The following is a 17,272-nucleotide window of genomic DNA, read 5'->3' as shown; positions in this document are numbered from 1 at the left end:
CACAACCAGTGCTGTAGGAATTGCTGTATCAATGGCATTCTTCAGGTTTCACCTGCCTTGACACACAAAATTACTCCTTTCAATGATCTTGCAGAAGATCTTTCAATACGCCCTAGTAGCTACAGTGAGCACTGAGAAAAAATAATTTCAACAGAGAGAAACCATAACATTTAAAGTATAATCAATTTTCCAATTCTGTTCCACAGTCAAAAATTCCTTGCTGATTTTTTTTGATACATTGTGGCTTTATTTTCCTTTCACTCATGTGAGAACACAATCAAATCTTACATTCAAAATGAGCATGTGTCAAGTATACAAATAAAATATTACATCAGTTTCTGACATTTGCTTACTGCAACACCATTAATCAAATTCATGTATTAAAGGCACAATAAGATTTTACTGTGTGTTTAAATTTTACTGACTAGAATATTAAAGGTTAGGAATATATATATGGTAGACACTGTAAGTCTCATCCCTTATTATAGCATGCATCATATATAGAGTATATATCGTATAATCATATATATATGTAATATACGTCATATAATCATTTCTAGAATCTAATCCAGCACTGTTGTGAAACTGGTTAATTTGCTTCTACCTTTTTAAATTTTGGAAAACAGTTCTCAAGCCACATTGTTCACATAATTTGAAATATTGATATAAACTTTAGTCTAAAATTATGAATAGTTAGTTTATATCTGGTGTTTTGGTGGTAATACTGTCTTTCAGTTTAAATAATTCTTTTTTTTTCTTGGTGTTTATGCTACACTGTATTCACAAAGAGCAATCATATCCACTTTTGGACAGCTTTTTGCGAAGTAAAACAAGAGAAGCTCTTTTAATCTCCTCATGCTAGATAGGATCTTTGTTCCTTGCTATCTTAGTAGCCATTTTCTTTATCTAGAGTTTGTCTTGTTTATAGCACTCTACATGAGATCTTACAAGGCTGAGTAAAGTGATACTATTATTGCCCAGAAATCATCTGTCTTAGGATCACTTTGGCTTTTCTACAATTTTGTCATCTTAGCCACTCATAAACATCCTGGATTGAATAACATTACTAGACTTTTAATCAGTTCAAACTGATAAGCTCCCTAATTTTAATGCAGATTATTATTAAGCCCTATCATGATCACCATACAACTATTTTTCTTTCCATTTCTACAGCTATTATACCTATGATGATTCAGTTCCCCACTATATAAACAGTGCTCTGAGTTTGTGTCATTAACAGTCATCAGCACATTCCTAATTTTTGCACCAGGATGTTAAGGAAAACTTTAGATAAGATCTGTAGCAAGAGGAGTCCTTAAAGAATGTAAAGCAATAAGCTCTGCCCTATTCACTAATCTCTTTGTTCAATAAGACCTATTGTTGCCTTTGCCGTTTCCAATTCAGAAAAATTCTTCGATGTCTTAAAGTTCTTTACCAAGTTGAGATAAAAATTTTCTGTATAGGACTGTATAAAATTTGTCACTGGAGTACCAAGAAATTAGACCTATTGCATTTTCTTTGCCTAGAAATTTGCTTTTCAAAGGAATTTTAAAAAAATGCATAGCGAGGCTAGAATTTTATTGGCAGGTAAATAAGCCAGAAGACATGAGAAAAAACTTCCAACACAAAATTTCTATAGCAGCTGTTTCTGACTGCAACAGCAGCACTGTGGGGACATAGAGGCTGGCATGGTTTCATATGGTCCCGCAGCACCAAAAATGACCTCTATTTAGCATGAAGATATATGATGCCTTGCTGCCCGGGTCTAGCAGAATTAAGCTGGAAAGAGGAACACTCCTTGCTAACAGCACAATTATACCACACAAACCAGAATTTCTCTTTCAAATGAAGTAATTTTAAACAAAAAAAGAGGAAGGAAGGAAAGGACAAAATACATATCTTAGCAAGCCATAGTTTTTTATTCAAATGGATCATTTCAGTTTCTGTGCAAATTGTAATAATACTTCATGGTGATTTGGGCTTGAGCATAGAAGTCCATCTTCATTATAATCATTGTCAACTTCACGACAATCATGTTAAATCATAAAAAGACTTGTTTGAAAGCTGTCCAGGTTGATCTCACAAGCTTTTCTGGTCATCAAGAAAGATAATAACACATTGCATGCTAGCACTTTTCATCAATATATCTCAAAGTACTTTGCAAAGCAGCTCATGAGCTCATTGCCTTTATATTGTTTGGGAAATGTGAGTAGGTGTGGAAGTGACTAAGCATATGTCAGTGGCAGTCCCAATTCTAGAGTACAGATTGAAAGACGAGGCTGCAAGTCTTTCCTCCATCTACTTTTCTTCAGACCTCCACACATATACATCCCCATATTTTACTTTCAGTTAACCACTGTAGGCATTCATTTGCTGCATTTATAAGCCTATTAACCTGAATCATGTGATTCACTGGAAATTAGAAATCCATTTTCAACGGAAAGTTACAGATAGTCTGTTTGTAAAACTCTCAGAAAGAGAGTAACAGGCTTCTCCCTCTTTAGTAATGGAAATTGTTAAAATTGACAGTTTCTAGAACTTAAACTTGATCACACTTCTGGGTTGTAGCAATTTATTTTCTTTACAATCATCACCTCAGCTGGTTGCAGGTCCCAGTAAGGAGATCAGGAAATGGATTTTCTTCGATGTACTACATAACTCACTACTGAATGAGTTGTGCAAGACAGCGCTTTCATTGCTGTCACCACAAAGCTCAATTTGGAGACAAGTAAATACCCATCTATGAAACAGTGGCTTCCAGCAGTTTTGAGTTCAGAGGTTTACATTAAGGTTATGTGCCAAAGAGCACTCCCCAGCACTGATCTCACTTGTACAGTGACACTGTTAGAATGATCCCTGGCACAATCAAATTCAGTGAGTGTCCTGGTTTTGGCTGGGATAGAGTTAATTTTCTTCACAGTAGCTGGTATAGTGCTGTGTTTTGGATTTAGGATGAGAATAATGTTGATAACACACTGATGTTTTAGTTGTTGCTGAGCAGTGCTTACACTGAGTCAAGGACTTTTCAGCTTCTCATACTGCCCTGCCAGCAAGGAGGCTGGAGGTGCATGAGAAGCTGGGAGGGGACACAGCCAGGCCATCTGACTCAAACTGGCCAAAGGGATATTCCATACCATATGATGTCATGCTGAACAAAAAAAACCGCGGGGAGTTGGCCAGGGGGGCGGGACTGCTGCTCGGGGATGGGCTGGGCATCGGTCAGTGCGTGGTGAGCAATTGCATTGTGCATCACTTGATTTGTATATTATTTTATCATTATTATTATTTTCCCTTCCTTTTCTGTCCTATTAAATTGTCTTTAGCTCAATCCACACGTTTTACCTTTTTTCTGATTCTCTTCCCCCATCCCACTGCAGGGGTAGTAAGCGAATGGCTGTGTGGTGTTTAGCTGCCTTCTGTGTTAAACCGCGACACTGAGGTAGATGTAGCTTGGCTTCCTCCATGTTTGGCTGCTCTTCAGCTTCCCAAACCATAGGCGCAGAAGCCAGGACTGTGGCTGTGAAGACCAAGGCAGAAGAAGCTTTGAATACTTCGACCTTTTCCGTATCATCCATCGTTATGTTGTCTCTCCATTCAAAAGACTCACATTTTCTCTAAAACTCCTTTTGCTTTAGGAAACTTGTAAAATCCCTTCTTGTTACCCCTTATGCCTAACTATAAGTAGTTTTACCTCCATGTGAGCTTTGGCTTTCCTCCTTTGTCCCATAATGTTTGAATAATGCTTTTAGACAATTCCTTTGTTTTCTATCCTTGTTTGCACTTTTTATGTCCTCTTTTTGCATTTTATCCTCCTCTGATATGGTCTTTTTTATATTGATGCATGACGATAGTTTTCTTTGATTGTGTACTAAATGCATCAATGGAACTAACCATGTCACACTAAATAGGCAATACAAAATGCCATACTTGACCAGCACTCATTTTAATCAGACTAACATTCATCTTATTATTTCTAGCAACTCTTTAAACATCAGATAAAATCAAAATGCCCAAGTGATAAATGTCTACCTCAGTCACTGTCTGTTAGATGTGAGACAAGGGGTTGGAATAAGAATGAGCCAGTAGACCTGAGGAAGTTTCATTGATTAATTTTGAAAGTATAACAGAAAGTATGCAAATTCAGCTGAATCTGTCTACAAGATTGCTCTTCAACAAAGGCTGAAACAGTAACAAACATGGATATTAACATAGAAGCATGCCTGCACAACCATTTCCCAACATGCAGACAGGTAAAGTGCCAGATTCTATATCTGACTACGTTGATAAGCTGAATCATAGGGTTCAAGATTGTAGTAGCCCTAGGATTCATCAGTACTTTCTGTGAATCAAAATCTTTCAGATGTTTATTTATAGTGTTGTTTTCAAATACAAGGTAATAGTGTAACAACACTCTCCAAGTCACATGTGGTCATTCAGGTAATGTCCAACTAGATCACTCCCGTTCTAAGTAGGAAAAAATAGATTTCCTAAGGTGTATGTTTTCACATTTTGGTGAAAAAGAATGTGAAGACTTGGTCCTCTGTCCTAGACTGGTCTGAAGGGAATGTTCATAACAAATTATGCCCACAAGAATCACCATTGCAAGAGGCTGTTTTGAATGTGACAGTTCAACACCGCAAGTATTAGCTCTGTTGTGGAAAACAGTCATTGGCAAACAGCAATAAAACTCTGAGATCTGTTGGAAAAGTTTTTGAAAATTACCAGTGTATCCGTCTTTAATTTCAAAGATAATGAACAATGCTAGAGCATTTTTCAAGACAGTGCTGGAGATGCCATCTTCTCACACAAAATAATACTGAAACTGACTTGAATAGATGTCACTGCACCTGTGCTAAAGATGGGGTGAGTTTTACACATTTCAAATGAATTTAATTTTAGTTTGCTTCAACTATGCTTTTGATTGAATTGAGCTACACTTCCCTCCCACAAATACAAAACCAGTCCTCTTTTACTCAGTATGTTTACTAAGGTATACTGCTTCCTTGATTTTCCTTGGATGTAGTGACACTTCAGTTCTTCTTGTATGCAAGACCTCTAGATCCAAAACCAAATTTATGTACCATGACACTCACATAATTTGCAATTCATGTGATCCTGTGAGATAACTATTTTGCATGGTGTATGGCAAGCACATTGGAAGTGATCCTGAACTGTCTATTGGGCAGAGCAGGAAGCCAACTCCAGTAGCCAGGAGATGAAAACCTGCCTGGTCCAGAACAAGTGAGGAACGTGCAGTGTGCCATGGTAGCCTCGATTCTCTGGGTCTGGGACTTAAAGTCAGTTATAGAATATCATGAATTTGTGTTCACTCAACCAGGCAAGGATTCGACCATGAGGGGAAGAAATAAAGGCTGAACTGCTAGTAATCTTCCTGTTGTTTCCTTGTGCATGTCAGCTGTTGTTCATTTCTATATCTTTTAGACCCACTCTTGTATTCCCTGTCTTCCCATTCATGCCTGAACCCCTGGCATAGTGTTCATACAGGCCAGCTACATAGGACAGCTGTTCTCTAAGCTGGACTATTAGATGGGGTCTTCAGACAAGATAGGTGGAGGAAAATCCTAGTGTTTTTATAAAGGCATTAATTTTGCTGCTTGGTAGGATAGGCCATATGCAAGCACAGAAGCACTATTCAGATGCGTAGCAGTTCCAATTTATTAGTCTAATTCTTTTCCTAGGCTGGCCAGAGTGCTGTTGGATCCTCTTGTATGAAGAAAAGCATGTTTCTTTTCTTAATACAGCATCTACTGTTTAGAGTGTCAGCTTCATGCACCAGTAGTTTCCCAAATGAATCAGCAAATTTTTTATTTAGAGTCTTAAGTGCAGCAAGGTGAGAAGTTTGGCACTTGTCTTTAAACAAGTTTTTTGCTTTTAAACATAAAATTCTGTTTAATTTTAGTTCTAAAAGAATGTAAACTTCTATGGGAAGCAACTATAAAAGCTCAGATATTAGTTAGAAAACCTCACATAGAACTGCAACACGCCCACAGTCCTTGCCAGCATCAACTGGTGTCATGCTGAGCAATTGTAATATGTGTAATTACTTATGACTTTGAATATAGATCAAAATTGGCATAAGCCTTATGTGTAAGAGTCGCAAAATGATGACTGAACAATGTGTCCTGAAATGTTTTTAGCCTGGATCTTTATGTGACTCAGCAGGCCTTGCTAAAGGGAAGAAAAGAGGTAGCAGGTGGATGTGAGCAAAGTGGACAGCTCATCAAAACTGGAGACTGAGCAGGCTGTCACCCAGCTTTCATTCCAGGATACACTGGTAGTGTCTACTTAATTGCACTCAGGTTGTGGCTTCCTTTGAGAAAATTTTAGAAAGCACAAATTTCATTGGTGACAGTACTGGGCTTCTTCACAGTAGTAAGAAAAGGGTAAAAATAGCAACCTGAAGTGATTTCAGCTCATGCTGGCACAACATATTACATAGTTAGGAAAATTGGTCTGGACGTCAGACAAGTAACACCATGTCAACATGGCTAGAAATTGATGCTCACAGCATCCACAGTGTGGCATTTGGTTCCTGCCTATTCTTTTTAGTGCTGATTGTCATCACTTCTTTGTCATTGTTCCAAGACTTAGCGAAGTCTGCTCATTTCTACAGTCACAAAATGAAACTGTTTGAATAGTACAATATATGTCAACTTTAAGAGAACATGAGAAAAACTCCTGATGTCATTGAAGGGACATTGACAAGTCGTCTTACTAACCTGTTAATTAACTGCATACATCCAGTCATCACCCACCTCTCTACTCTTCCATATGAAGTAAAAGTGACCCTTTTTTACCTTTGTTGCCGTACATCAAATGATAGCCCATCAGAATACAATCAGAAGTCCTCACCACCCCAAGAAGCAGCCACTCAATGCTTAATGAAATAGTGTTCTCTTTGGCTAGATGTTTATTAGACAATCATTTTGATCTTAGAAACTACAAGATACAAGCCCTTCAAAGCTGTATCTGAGGCAGTTACGGAAAAGAAAATAGCAAAGGGGATAAATATAACAATCTGGTTTTTTGCCTATCTTCTATCATAGCTTCTGCTGCTGGGGAAGAAGTCAAGCATGCTTTATGTTTCAAATCATTTGTTATCATATTGTTCTCTGTGGGCCATATCAACTTTGTCCCTGAAAACCTTCAAATGGTAAAAACCTCTCTTAGCTTCTGTCAGTCCTCTTTCCTTGATGAAATGCACTCTGCTCTCAGAAATATTAAACTAGAAAGAATGAAATTTTGGCTTTAGAGGGTTCCTACACCCTAGATCACTCTTCGTTCCAGAACCAGGGTCATCAGATGAGGTCAAATAATGTATTTTACTTCAAGATTTGTTGGGTTTTTTTCCCTGGTTCCACCACCCTTAGCTGATGACTTCCTCCACCCACTGCTGTGTCACACAAAGGAATTTCTGGCAGCTCTCTGGTGGGGTGGAAATATGCAGCTTGCTGTGGCTTTCCTTTTAGCACAAGCCCCTGACTGCCTTTCCACCATTCTGCTGCCATGCTGCAGAAGCGCCAAAGCCTGTGTCCTCTCTCTCTCTAGTTGAAGGGTACTCTTCAAAGCAGAATGCGCTTCAATATGACCACCCCAGAGTTCTTCCTTGTGGTAAATGTAGGGGTTTCTACATTTGACTCCTACAACATCTTTGCATCATCCCTAGAGAAGCTTTACCATACCAGTTGGTAACAGAATCCAGGTCCTTTCTGGTATGATCCAGCTTTCTCAGAGTATCTGAGAGACTCTGGCAAGCAGGTTCACTTGAGTGTCTGCTTTAGGTAGCCTCCTTTTCTAGAGAAAGAGCTGCTCATTTTCCAGTCAATCACCAGCAAAGCTGGATTCCCTCTTCTCTTGAAGACCTGGTATGATTTCCATATGTAGGACTGCATGAATCTTAACTAGGTTTCCTGCCTTTCTGGGATATGTATTTTCATAGGGAATTCAAAGGGGTTTCTCCCAACACTACTATTTACATAGGTCAGTACAATCCCATGCAATTGTTTGTCTTGCTTTTTTCCCCTCCAAGTCATAATGCTATTGCATTTTTAGGCAGTTTATGAGCCATAGGAATGATTCACAACAACTACCCTTTAGTTTTAAAGAATACGTGACCTGGAGGAGGTGTAGCAAGAGAAAAACCTCAGGGCCAGGAAAGTGTTTAGCAGTTTTATTTGAAATACCATTATTATCAAACCTGGAACACAACAGAGTGCAATATTTAAAAAAAAAAAATAGAAAAGAGTTCGCTAGGCTTCAGCTGAATCATTTCCCAATTGCACTCAGGCAGTGAATATGCAGGCAAGGTCAATTAGTCTCATTTTAAAAAGTTATGAGAACTAAACAGAAAATTCTTCTAAAATATAAGAAACATACATGTAGGATAAGGATGGAGACTAGGAACTGTATTCATCAAAAAAGCCAGAAGAGCAAAAAGCATACTCACTTTTAAGTGAATTCAACCAAAATGAACATCAGTGAAGAAGAAAAATCAAATCCCCACAATGTTCATAACAAGGACCTTGTGAAGACGCAAGAGAAAAGTGATAGAGCAGCATTTTAGGCAATTCACCTAGATCCCTTTACAAGGAAACAGAGGCTGAGATCATGCTACAGGGAAATCATATTTATCAGTGTACAAAACTTTACAGTTGCTCAGTGTCATCATACGTGTCTATTTTAGTTTGCAAAGTTACTCTTCTACCATTTCCCCATTTCTTCCCCCTTTTTCCTGTTCTTTGTTTTATCAGATCTAATTTATATTTTAAAATTCTTGAAAAATATTATTTATTATTTGTATTAGTCTGTTAAGACTCATGCCAGCATATGAGATGATTAAATTCCTCTCATTGCCTTCCATAATTTTTATGTCATTCAGTACAAAAAGTATATCAAGGCAAGATTAACAGAAATTGCAATTAGCCCCCCTGAAGAAAAGCAGCAATTTACTTATGAAGTTCTCAGGTGTCTGGGCAATAGAAAATATTTGTTAGGGATTTATATAAGATTTAGATCACATGAATACAATCCTTTCAGACAAAATGAGAGGGGCAGAAGGTGTCATATAAGGACATTCCCCACGTTGAGGAAAAAAGCAGTGCTGCTAAGGACTGCACATTCTCTCTTTTCCTATTCTGGCAGTCTTACTCAGTCTGCAGGAAAAGTACAAGAGTATCTTTTTCTGTCTCTATTACTCAGAGGCTTCTCCAAATTAAACATTTTGGAAGTGTGTGTACCTTGAGTCTCTTTGTTCATGTCTTCTCAGCTTTCTTTGTACATTGTGTTTGTTATATTTCAGATATGGATAAAATTTCTAACTACATGTGAATACACAGAAATGTATTTATTCATTCAATCTTTTTCTTTTAGTGCTGAGTATCTTCTGTATTTATTTTTTCATTAACTGTTCCCTCTTCTTCAGAGCTGGATAATACTCCCTTTATCTACTCTACCGATGTTCTTTCCTTCAAAACAAAAGACAAAGTTACTGATAATATAAAACTCCTGCTGTTTTTAAGCTTAGAGAGTGAAACACTGGCCCAAATGAAATCAGCAGAACTTGACTCTTGCTGGTTTCATTAGTACCAGGATCTCAACTGTAATTTCAAAAAGGAGCATGAGAAGTTAACTACCATATTCTTCGAACAGTGCCAGAATCATTTGAAATCAGACTAAACAAATTTGACTAACCTGTTTTTTTTCCTCATATAGTATATATGCAGGTGCAATTCTTATTCATTGATTTGATGAAGATACTTATAGTATAGATATATTTTCAGATTCAAAATTATACCTGTAAGAAGATTTAGATATGCAGTGATATGCAAGGTCTATACATACATTTATTTTTAAATGTGCATTTATAAACCCGTCGAAACAACTCATTTCTTATAGTACCTACTTACCTACATCATGTTTTATTGATATATAAAGCTCTTCATCAGATAGGTTTTTTCCTTTCCTTTCCTGACATACTCATTGTACTAATTAATAGCTCTGGAGTATTAGTAAAAATGGTGAGGGAGACCCAAATAAAAATCACCAATGTGTTGCCAGCTCCTTAGAATCCCTAAGTTCTTGAAAGTATTTTCTATTCTAGAAGACCTTGACAGGTGATCTACAGAAGGCTACTAGAAGGGCTAAGTAGTCTTGAGGTAAAAGACAAAAAAATTCATCAGTCAATGACTAGGTAGGAATTGCTAATGAAAACAGAGGATTCAAGAGTACTATATTCACTCCATCATTAAAACTTTATGATGAAGTATCTTTACCTCCTGTACCAGGTTTGATATTCTTTAATATATGTGTAAGTGATCTAGAAGTGTGGCAAGGGAGAATATCGAGGCAGCTGAGTTTGTAATGAGATAGAATAGTTCAGTTAGAATCAGAAAGCAACCTGAAAAGCCTTCAGAAGACCTGAACAAGTGAAGTGAATCATAATGACAAATGAATGTCCACACCAATGAAAGCAAATGTTAGAGGTGAAACAATGAAGTATTTTAACCATTTTTAGGGTTTAAAAGTAATAATTGCAGGTTAGAAAGTACACACGAACGTCATTGCACGCTAGTTAGTTATGATTTCCATCCAGTGTGCAGCAGTATTCAGAAGCAAAGGAAATATTTAACAAGATTACTGCAGAGTGGGATAAAAAATAATTCCAAAATTGTTATAATACAATAATAGCAAGCAGTGGCTCACCCTCAGTTGGATTGCCATCACCTAGTTGCAAAGTTAATGGAGCAGAAGAGAGTTTTCCAGGAACACACAGTGCAAACTGAAAGGGGAACATGACTGAATATTTAAATGAAAATTTTAACTCTTTTCACTAATGAGAGCAGAAGAGAGCATGGTAAAATATACAAAACTATGATTTCTACACAGAAGATCTATCAGAAATTTCTATTTGCCTGTTTAGAGTGCAAGAACAACAGCTAGTCATAGAAATGAAAAGGTGGTTAGGAAATATAAAATCAATACGAAAATCATTTTCCATACAATGTACAATCACACTGTGAAATTCGTTGTCAGTTGATATTACTGAAAACGTAAATTTAGCAAGGCTAAAAAAGTATTGGAAAGTCATATGAGTAACACCAATATCAAGTGTGTAGCAGTAAATCTATCTTTAAAAGAAGTGGTTTAGAGGAAGCATAAACTCTATATCTCCATGATCTAAAGTATAAAAATTGTTTCCTACTAGTACTTAATAGGAAACTTTAACTGGTGGTGGGTTCTTGCAGAACCCATTTTTCTCTTGAAAAAGCTCATGAAAGTAGGACACTGGGCTAGAAAGACCTCTACTTTAAGCAATTTGTAAGTTAACATCACACTTTGTACTATAGATAAGGCCTTGGGATGCTGCTATGACATAATTATTAAATAACAAGGTCTGTCCATGTCATACAAAATCAAGGATTTCAAAGGAACCACCATATTTATGATGTATGATTTACCTAGGTGATTTGAAATGTTATGCCTTGGGGCAGGTTGATTCCCAGTGTACTTCTCAGGCACTCCAGAAGCGAGGTGCTCATTTATGGTCATATCATTTGATTCCTTCCTTTTCCTAGGGGAAAAAAAAAAAAAAAAAAAAAATCTCTCTATAAAGTGAATTTTATCTCAGCCCTTGAAAGTGTTTTCTTCTGGTAGACTGGAAATGGCAAACATAGCCTGTACAATGAATTAGGCTATTCTCCTGCAATGTCAGTAAATCTGCATTTGAGAGGCCTGTTCTGCCCACTGGCACAACGAGGTTGAAAAGATAACCAATAGTTCCCCCTACTTCTTCTTCTACAATCTACCTACTGTTCCTGAGGGGGCAGATCCATCCAAAAAACATTGAAATCCAGGACCTCGTGCCTATTCAAGTAGACATATTAGCCCTTGCACTTTCTTCTCTTGCCTGCTATCATCTCGTGTCATCCTGCTTTTCCATGATACAAATGCGTAATCCCAATTCACAGTCCTCCCTCAATGCTACATACTGTACCTCTTGGAAAACAAGAAAGGCCGTTGGTATCAGAATAAGCACGGTTATCCTCTAAGCTCACTTTGTGACTTCTACTAGCCTAGCAGTTAAAGAACAACTAAAAATAGTGTTAGCTAGCTGTCCACCTGGACAATATTATTTTATGCTTTGCATACTGAGTAACGGTAACTCATAGTAAATTGTTGAGTTTTGAGAATCCAGGTCTCCTGGGCTGTCCTACAGGTGAGATAAAACGGCTGGAGAGACACTGGTGTAGTCATCAGGTCTGCTTAGAAATCCACCTGTTTCTACTGAAGTACCACCAGAACAGACATATTCCCTCATCTGCATTTTCAGGCAGAAGAAGCACTCCCTTAGAAAAGAGTTGAGTGAAGCTAGAATCTAGAACTAAAACTAGGCACATGTGCAAGTTACATTATAGCTTTTACAGCAAGGCACATTATAGCTTTTGAGTTTTAGAGGTGCTACAAAAAGTGCTTTTCTGCCAGAATTAATATTTCTACTAAATGGAAAGCTCAAGATAAACTGTTGACCAAAAAGAATCAGAACACAGAAAATTTCAGTGCCTTCAAATTTAGGCATATATAATTTCTAAGCAGTGTGCATCTGTGTACACATGTATTATTTACACTGTAAGGTACAATGTAATGCTTTTTAAAAAATTCCAATAAAATTAATTTTTCTCTGATCTATTTTATATTTCCATATGCATATTTATATCCACTCTTGCCCAATAGATAGCCTTTGACATCCCATACTGTTGCTACTACCATAAATTCTTTCCTTTCTCTGTCTGAAGCTGCAACAATACACAGCTCAAAGTTTCAACTCGAGAGGAGTAGTAGGCCATCTTCTTGCTACTTGTCATATAGGATTAATATATGTAGAAAATAAATAATCATCTCCACTGTCAGTCTGCCATTCCCTGCTGGCTTCATGAGGAAAAAAGTGAAATAAGTTTTTTCTTGTTTTAAACAAAATCTAAAGCTTAATCATGAATTCGTACCATCCTTGCATTCCTCAGCAAACAAGATGCTACAAAAAAACCAATTCAGAAATCCAAACAAGGGTAAAAAGAAAGTGTTGTCAACTTCTCTGGTTTTAGTTCCGTAGTATTTACTGACTTTGTGTTCAGCTGATGAAATAAGCAATTTCAAGAGAAACTCAGCTTTCACTTTTATTAGACTTTTTAAGTACCTTTTTCACTCTTTTGGCTGTGGAGAAAAGCTGAAAGACTAAGTCAAAAGGTACATAAACAAACATACTCCTCAAATGTACTACTATTGTTTAAAAAAACATATTTAAAGGCAATCTGTCACTTTTTTTTAACCAGTTACATGGGGTTTGTGTGGTCAAAGGACATACACTTTGAAAATGTCTGCAGTCCTTACCTTCGAAGGACAAGTACATAGTTCAGAGGGACAAAACAGACTCCTTTTTCCACAGATTTCATAGAACAAAAAAGTAGTAACTCCATTACTCCTGCTGTCAGAGGGCAAAGAAAGCTGAATTGCAGCTGTTCCTGGCTTTCTCCCTAATGTATGACAAAACCTTGGACTATACCTAAGATGTGCAGACTTAGCCTTCAAATCTCCATGGCTAGACTATAAAAATGAAAAGGAAAATGAGAGCTTTGCAAGAATGAACAGGTTATTTCAAGGAGTGGTACCACAGTAAGAAGTGCCATCTGCTGTCCTGAGGATACGAACTCTCTGCTCCTCTGGTCCCTGCAGCAGTCAGTGCAGCGTGCCCAGCTGCGTCCGACAGCAGCACGCAGACCAAGGACAACCTCAACATCAACAAGGCAGATGCTTTCCGAGGTAATACTGGTAGTGTTTAGTCAAAAGAGCAATTCCCTGTCAACTCTGCGAGGCAGTTAAAAAACCACAAGTTAAAAAGACTGAAAACTGCAGAACAGTCAAATTTAATTCATTGTGACTATTAAATGCCTTAAGACAACTCTTAGAGAAAGGAACCATTTCCAATATGAAGATATATTTACTTGGAAGTGTTATACAGATGAAAGTAACTAATCCCTACTGTATGAATACATGGACTGTTTTCAATAATTTAGTTCTGAATACTCTCCTAGAATTACTGTTTATAAACATATTAATTTCTAGATCTAGTTTTAGAAATCAACATATCAGGTGGTTTTTGACACTAAGCTGGTCATCTTCACTTGACAGGCTGTACTTTACCATACACCACAGATCTGTATTTTGCATTTTATTTGTGACTTTTCACAAGATCAATAGAACTTCAAATACATATAAATGGCAGAATTAAAATTGGTCTAAAATCAAAGTTTAGAAAATTCCTACATTAAGGTTTACATCTGGATTATTTAGTTTGCCATAAGCATTAAATCCTGATGAATTCATATCAGATTTAAGTATCTAAAGGATGATTGGTACTATGAAGGGAAACGGAAACATTGTCATTTTTCCAGAGTTTGAACAAGCCAAACAGTGTATAAAATGTAGGAAGTTTTCTGCATTGACCTTTACACATTGATACCAATATTTTTTAAGGTAACTTAGATTAATGCCTACTGATTTTTTTTCATAATAACCTATTTGATTTACCAGTTACTACACATTTAGAAAGAGAGAACGCAGTTTAAAATAGCCGCTCCAAAAAACAACAACGATAAAAACCACTGCATTAACCTAAGTATGTCAATTCTAGGAAATTACTATTATTAAAATTATATTGATTCTGTTCTTTACTTTCTGCTCGACTGTTTCCTAAAGGAATTTTTCAGAAGCATATAAGTGAACAATAACAGTAGTAAGTCTAAAACTGTTGATAAAATTCAACAAGACTTTTCAAGAAACATGGTTGAGGGATGTCCAGCTAGTTTATCTCTCATTCTATGTAATTTGATGTTTTCCAATAAAGCTCTTTGAAAAGAAAAAAATATCACAAAGATATAACTGATTGCTATGAAAATTACACAGCAATAAACAAGGTTCACACATAATATACTTACTGTTCTCAGTATTCCTAATACAGACAACATTGCTTTGCATTCCATAATATGTAGAACTCACAGTGACAGGCTGTGATTTTTTTAACAGGTTGTCCTAAAGAAATACCAGCTTCTGACATCTACCTGTGGCATTCTTTTTATGCTATTCTTTCTCCCACAGAAATAAATCAGTTTGCTCTGCCTCAGTCACAAATGGTATCAGGGCTGCCAGCTTGCACAACACCATGACAAACAGATCCCACACACAAGTGATCAGGAAAGTTGGCCCATTGCCTCTTGTCTTGTCACTGGGCCCCACAGAGAAGAGTCTGGCACTTGTCTTCTTTGCTGTTTCCCAACAGGTATTTATTCCCAATGACAAGAAACCCCCACCCCAAGCCTTCTTTGCAGCACATTGCTGGCTCATGGTCAACTTGTTGTCCACCAGGACTCCCAGGTCCTTTTCTATCAAGCTGCTGTCCAGCTGGGTAGCCCCCAGCATGTATTGGTGTTCCTCCCCAGGTGCAGGACTTTGCATTTCACTTTGTTGAACTTCATGAGGTTCCTTCTGGCCAATTTCTCCACCTGTTGAGGTCCCTCTGAACTCTGTTACTCCTCCCAGTTTTGTACCATCTGCAAACTTGCTGAGGATTCTACCATCCAGATAATTAATGAAGACGTTAAACAGTATTGGTGCAAGTTTCAAACCCTGTGGTATACCACTAGTGACTGGCCTCCATCTGGAGTTCACGCTGCTGATCACAACACTCTGAGCCCAGCACTTCAGACAACTTTCAGTCTACCTCTCAGTCCATTTATCTTATCCATATTTCATGTGTGCATGTTCTCCTTGTACTGGGGAGCCCAGAACTGGACACAGCCCTCCAGAGGTACCACCTGAACACTTTCGATTACCACAGTAGCTCATTTCTCTAACAGTGCTTACTACAAACATTTCAATTTGTTATTTCATTTACCTGGCCACAGTTACTGAGAACTTTTCCTCTGCATTATAACAGTGTCTTGTCCACATAAATTTCTTTAACATTGGCAAGTTAAATATACCTTCTTTCCAGGAAACAAATACTCATACCTTTATGCTGTCATTTAAGTCAGTGTTGGACTGGAAAGATTTTTTGACAGGAGGAAAGCATTTTGTTAAGAGTTATGCATCTATGACTGTTACTCTCTGATCTGTGAATGCTAGAAGACAATCTACTTGCTTAGTATTTTCATTATCTTCTGTGCTGATAACCAACCTCTCATTGCTTAATCACCTTATTTTCAGCTATCACTATGGATTTTCTGCCATCTATTCAAAGCATTTGTAACATTGAGGATCCTCTTTAATACCAAGTACTAATTTTCCTCTCACTTACTTTACTTACACGTAAATATAACTTCATTCATTCAAATGAACAAATTCATGGATTGCTCTATTGTAAGAGAGAAAGTGATTCCTTTTATATAGATTCAGACCTAAATGGCCAATACTTAATTTACTCTATTTTTATTGTGTATTAGAGGCATCATGTTAAAGTGATCTCCTTTCAGACCATAGCTCATAAATATTCATTAGGATATTACTAATCATGTGGCATTTTCTGAATGTTATTTTAAAGCAATACCCTTCCTTCTGAAGACCTAGGTTTTAAATTCAGGGAGGTTTATGAATTATTGACTGCATAATGGAACCTGAATTTCCCTATATAGATTCTGTGCTAGCAGTATTTAAGGCAGTACTCTATACACTACATGGAAATCAACTTTTTCTAAAAATTAACCACAAATTCTACTGTATTCACAGATCATTAACTGATTTTTTACAGAAAAAAAAAATTGACAAAATCTAGTACTATTGGTTTCCACAAAAAAATACAGTGTTTTTAGGCACAAGTACAATTTTGTCTTCTGAGTTACCAAAATGATCTTGAATTAACCTTAATAACTTTTCTCACTTTCAGTCACAGAAAATGCAAATTTTCCACTCCATTGCAAACTGTGGTGATTTTCTGGATAACAGCCAGACAAATAAATTAGTTATATTACCATGGAAGTGTATTTTGCATTGCTGCATTCTCAATGACTCAATCTCTTCATGAGATTCGCCATATTAGTTTCAATACTAGAATAGAGCATAAGGTATATAAAGGAAAATATATGTCTAAATATACAAGCCAAGTGCCCACAGCCTAAAGAACTTCCTGCAAACAAAAATCAAAGCTATTATACCATTGCCAGTATAATACAACAGACAATACCAGGAAGCGCTACTGAAAACTAAT

The sequence above is a fragment of the Ciconia boyciana genome, chromosome 3, assembly GCF_034638445.1.
Source record: "Ciconia boyciana chromosome 3, ASM3463844v1, whole genome shotgun sequence".
Taxonomy (NCBI): Eukaryota; Metazoa; Chordata; class Aves; order Ciconiiformes; family Ciconiidae; genus Ciconia; species Ciconia boyciana.
This window is presented reverse-complemented; position numbering follows the sequence as displayed.